Genomic DNA, 6,026 nt, shown 5'->3' with positions numbered 1-6,026 from the left:
ATATTTTATAGTTGGAATCCCTAAGGCTCCAGGATATTATGTCAGTGGTATGGTTACTACTTGAATATCATTATTTTAAAATCCCTAAAGCTTATCATTGTGTTCATACATGACCCACTGTATAAAATGAACCTCCCTCTTTCTATAACTCACCATCTACTAGCTGAAAGGTGGCACAGCGGAGTTATTACCAACTAGATTCTGTAACCAAACTACTAGGATTCAATATCCAGCTTTGTCATACATTGACCATGTATGTTTGCCATCACAGTACTTCAATCTTTTTGTACTTTAGTTTCCTCACCTGTAAAGTGTGCTTGGCAATAGTATCAGAGGTCTGTTTTGAGAACTACAAAAGAAAATATAGGTAAATTACTTGGGAGAAGTAGACTTTGGATGGAAACAGAACTTCAGTGTTTTAATACAATATACTTCAATTTAGCTTGAATATATTGCAACAAGCATGCTGCACTATTGTAATTTTAAATAAATAAACAAAGACAAAATATCTAAAAAATATGCAAATGTAAAATTCCTAATCAAATTTACAAAAATTAAGAAGTCATGCTATAATAACTATTGACATATTATAAACCCATACTAATAAACATGGCATCTGGTTTAGAAGAGCAAAAAAATAACAATGGAAGAGATTAGAAAAACAAGAAACAGGTTCATATTCCTCACAAAACAAAGGAACCAAGCATGGAATATGTGTACAACTTTCTAGATAGAAAGATTACCAAACTGACTGAAGCACAGAAAACTTCAACAGAGCAATGGCCTTGAAAATAATTAAAAGGAAAGAGTTGAAACCTAACTTCAGGGTGGGCCATGGTGGTTTAGTGGGAGAGTTTTCACCTGCCATGCTGGAGACCCGGGTTTGATTCCCGGTCCCTGCCCATGTTAAAAACAAACAAACAAAAAACCTAACTTAACCTCAGACTCTTTTTTCCACATTTCCTACAAGAACAAAAATCTCTTTTTTCCAAATCTCCTGCAACAATAAAAACCATTGTCTTCAGTCAGACTGTTAACATTCCAGAAATGTTGACATCACACTGAAGGGACCCATGATTGTTATCAAGTTTCCTAGTGGGAACTTGTGTAAGGACTTCCTCATCTCAATGTAGAACTCAGACTTCTTGGGAAGAAAGAAGAGGCCTTAGGTTGACAATTGGTGGAGGAACAGAAGAGAACTGGCTAGAGTCCACCCTGCTGCAGTGATGTAGAGGGCATGATCAAGACTGTTACTGGACTTCCCTTAGGAGATGTAGTCTGTATAAACTCACTTCTTCATCAGCCTTGGTATTTGGGAGCATGGTTCTTTTATTGAAAATGAATTTTCTTGGACATAAATATATCCAGATCCTTTGGATGAACCCAGACATTGCTTGCTCAGCATTTCAAACCCAGAAACATGAGCTAATTCTTGAAGGAAATAACATTGAACTTGTTGATTCAACGAGACACAACAATTAAAAACAAGGATGTGAGAAAATTTGAGGAGGAAATCGATGTCTCTGATAAAATAATAGTTTAGCAAGCTGAATAAGAATAAGATTTAATAAGAGTTGTCCAGCTAGAAAAACAGCAAGATGCCAGGCCTACTCATGAAGTCTTAAAGATGCAATAACATTCATCTGTTGAAAAAAATATCTTTGGGGGTTTAAGTGTAGCAAACAGGCTTCACAGCAGGCAGGCCTCTCTCCTGCTTCTCTTTCTTGTTCGGCTGCCTCCTCTATGGAAAATTCCCAAACCCCCCTCTACTGACCTTCAAGAATGGGTGAAACTACAGGCAAGCAAGATAAGACAAAATTCTGGGATGGAGACCTCTTTCCTAGCCTTTAGGAATGGGTGAAACTGCAGGCAGGTGAGATAAAACACATTCCTGAAATGGGGATCCCTTCTCTAACAGCTCATCTGCTTCTGTAACCTGCTTTGGGCCTTAAACTAACCAATTGTTTTTCCTTAAATATTGCTGCTGCCATATTGAGCTTACCTTATCTCTTGCATGTAATACAGTCGATAAAAGCTAAGGTTGGCTTTTGTTCAGGGCTCAGACTTTCAAGGTGACTCAGTTAAGCCTGGTGCACATGAGCTAATAAATCACTTGCTTCCCATAACTACAGACCCTTAGTCTTGGCCTGTTCTAATTTCACAGAATGTTCCTGGAGGCCTCGGGCCTCGAACCTGGTTTTAAGGCTACATAAGAATGCATGCAACCTTTGTATTTAATATTCATTATAGAATATTTTTCTAATAAACTATGGTATAGGCAAATGTACTTAATATGTTTAATAGATATAATTTATAATTTCATTATCTTTGACTACTTAACAAAGACTAATTATATATAGATCTTTGACCTTATGTATAGAAATTAATACTCATAGCACTGTCAGGGTTCTTCAGAGAAACAGACCAATAGGAGGTTTATATTGTATAAATGTTTAGAGATTTATTTATAGGAATTGGCTTGCATGACCATTGAATTAGTAAGTCTGAAATCTTTAGGGCAGGCCACAGATTGGAAAATCCAATAAAGGTAGCCCTGAATTCCCTAGAGGATGCCTGCTGGATGAAGTACTGAAGATAATTTTTTATTCTCAAAGCTGAAATCTTCAGTTCTCCCTCTAAGGCCTACAATTGATTGGGTGAGGAGACTCCTCTTATTGCTGAAGACAATCTCCTTGCTGAAGGTAAATGTAACCAGTTAAACAAGCAAGCAACTGACTAATGACTTAAATGCAACTAGAAATACCCCCACAATAACAGTCATGCAAACATGATTGAGCAAACAATTGCATGTCATAACCTAGCCTAAGTGACATATGAAATTAACCATCACACACATAATTACTTTCTTCTGATCATGTGATGTAGAATCATACATCCTCTGAAAGGAAATTTATTCTTCATCTATAGACTCTATGCATACTTATGTAAGTTTTATTTAAGAGCATAGATTTCTTCAGTCTTCTTTTCATTTTGTTTTCTGAGTCTAAAATATCTCTGTTAGCAAAGTTGGAGACAAAGTCATCTGTATCTCCTGCTGACACAATGAATTATTTTTTGCATTTCTGTTGCAAGTCAAGTTTATGAAGGTGACCATTCCTTATTATCTATGCTGTCCTCAGACATGTGTGAAACAGACTTGAAAACATTGATCTGTTAGCAGCAAATTTCATTTTCTTCCTCATGAGAAACCCAGTATCCCACATGCTGATTCAAATGGCCATTTTCTAGATGCACAGATAGCTCTTAGGAAAAATTGAATGGATATTTAAAAGGTAAAAACAAATAAAGTAAGAAACAATTGGTGGGGAATGATTAAGATAGTAGAAGGAAGGTAAAAAGAGAATTGGGATGCTTGATTGGAATGACTAAAAGATTTATTGAAGATGATAGTCAATGGAGCATATGATGTGACAAAAATATTTTAAGTGCCAGGAGAAAATGGAAAATATTGACATATTTTCATATCCATATATTCAATAGATTGGAAAAATTATATTGGTAAAGAACAACATGTTAACAGGAAAAATCACCCTAAGATTTATTTCAGTTGTTCAACATCCAAATATCTTTAATAAAGACACTATAAGGAAATGATACCATTCAGTAATTGAGAACTATAAAAGAAGGATGAGGTAAATTCTACTGAATTAATATACATTCTATAGTAAGATGCACTTTTCCCATTAATTTATATTTAGTTACAACACAACTTTGGGGACAAATATTTATATCATTTCAAATTCTTCCTCCTTTCAAATAAATAAAAAAACAAGCATCTTCTTCTTTTCAATACTTCCTTCATTTTAGTCAAATAATTCAATGGACTAAGTAAAAGAGAAAATTCTCAACAAGTTCAATAACTTACAAAAAAGATGAAACCTATGCAAATATGAACCACAGACTTACTCTTCTTTGACTTGATAAAGAAAGCATGCTAAGAAAAACTTCTATGCTGTTAAATACAATGGCTGTCATGACAAATATGTAAGTAAAATTCAGCATTATGCTGACAGTCCTTTGATTTTGGAACAGCTTCCATATAAGCATTGGGGCTTGTTCTAGTTTGCAATCTGCTGAAATGTGATATACCAGAAATGGATTTTAAAAAGGAGGAATTTATGAAGTTGAAAGTTTATGGTTCTAAGGCCATGAGAATGTCCAAATTAAGGTACCAACAAGAAGTTACCCTCAGTCAAAGAAAGGCCAATGATATTCAGGGTTTCTCTTTCTCAACAGGAAAGGCACACAGCAAACATGGCAATGTCTGCTAGCTTTCTCTCCAGGCTTCCAGTTTCATGATGCTCTCAACCCAGGGGCATTTTCCATATTCGTCTCCAAAGGTCCCTGGCTGCATGGATTCTGGTGGCTTCATAGCAATCTTGCTCTCCAAAATGTTTTCTTTTTTAAAGGATTCCAGTAAACTTATCAAGACTCACCTAGAATGGGTGAAATCACATCATTAACCTCTAATCAAATGTTGATATCTACAATTGGGTGTCTACCCCTGTGGAGATAATCTAATCAAGTTTCCAACCTGCAGTGCTGAATGAGGATTAAAAGAAACAACTGCCTCCATGGAATGGATCAGTATTAAAACATGGCTTTTCTAGAGCACATAATCCTTTTAAACCAGCTCAAGTATCTAGTTTTAAAAGGTTCAAATTTTTACATTTAAATTGGAATTTTGCCTTCCTTTGCTTATAAATTAAATCATATGTGACAGAATAATGAATATACATCATCCCCACTAATGAACTAAGACAGAAACATCATCAGATATATAGAATGATTGCATATTTGGGGAAAAACCAAAACAATTCAAGGAACAAGAATATTCAATTTAAGATAAGCTACTCTGGTAAAATAGAAGCACAACATATTTTATTTGGATTAATATTATTACTTTTATAAGAAATAGAAATTTAGGGCTAGTTTTAATTTGGATTGTTAACAAGTATAATAGTAGTGTTCTATGTGTGAGTTATATGCCACAAAAAATGTATATAGGGTATCCAAAATGAAAACTAAGTTATATTATCTAAGGATTTAGGACTGAAATATAGTAATAACAGCAAAAACAAGGGAAACTGGCTTGAGAATATTGAATCCAAATTTTTTAACACATGCAATCAAATACATGATATGAACTAAATAGGCAATGGCAAATATTTTCAACATATTGGAAGGTGCTTTTCATTCTATTTTTTTAACAAATGGTGCTGTGGATAGTACTTCCATGAGTAATTTTATTTAAGTATTTGTTTGAGCTGTAAATATTTGTTCAATTATTTTGTGTATGTACAATGTGGAGGTTTGGTGGGTCACATGTTAATTCTGTTTAAGCTTTTGAGAGATGGACAAATTGCTTTCCATTGTGATGCATCATTTCACAGTGATATAAAATGCACAAGTACTCTAATTCTTTAGGGCACTCTCAAGTATGTTATGAGCACGTATCTTGCCCTGGGCATGTGTGTGCCTTCTCAGATTTTCTCTTATGTGGAATAGCTTTTCAAAGACTTTATTCTTAAAAACAACTGACTTTTTCTCCCAGGCATTCAGTCTATTTTTTTTTTAATTTTTATTTTTTACATGGGCAGGGACCAGGAATCGAACCCGGGTCCTCTGGCATGGCAGGCAAGCGTTCTTGCCACTGAGCTACCGTGGCCTGCCCAAAACTAATTTTTGCAAGTGACATTTTTTTTTTTAACATGGGCAGGCACCGGGAATCGAACCCAGGTCCTCGGGCATGGCAGGCAAGCACTCTTACCTGCTGAGCCACCATGGCCCGCCCCAGTCTATTTTTAGCTTCAACTCTGATACTTTGCCTCTGGTGGCAAAACTGTCTTTCCATATTTTCTCAGAACACCCTCTGCTTAGCTACTTTTCCACCTTGAGTGAGTTCCAAGTTAAACAAAGCTAACTCAGGTGATTTATAACTGTACTTAATCCTCACACAAGACCAAACAGACAACAGCAATTTCTTGATAATAAGGTCTGTTCTG

General features: G+C 35.4%; 1 long non-coding RNA gene across 1 annotated transcript in view; it reads right to left on the bottom strand.

Moving 5' to 3' along the window:
- Window positions 1-303: 303 nt before the first annotated feature.
- The window catches only part of LOC143649741 (uncharacterized), a 46,283-nt gene continuing 40,560 nt past the window's right edge, over window positions 304-6,026 (bottom strand). Inside the window, exon 3 of the long non-coding RNA XR_013159151.1 lies at window positions 304-349. This is a non-coding gene — a long non-coding RNA (uncharacterized LOC143649741). The remainder of the gene's footprint in view (window positions 350-6,026) is intronic.

Source organism: Tamandua tetradactyla, chromosome 11 (assembly GCF_023851605.1).
Source record: "Tamandua tetradactyla isolate mTamTet1 chromosome 11, mTamTet1.pri, whole genome shotgun sequence".
Lineage (NCBI taxonomy): Eukaryota > Metazoa > Chordata > Mammalia > Pilosa > Myrmecophagidae > Tamandua > Tamandua tetradactyla.
This window is presented reverse-complemented; position numbering and strand designations above follow the sequence as displayed.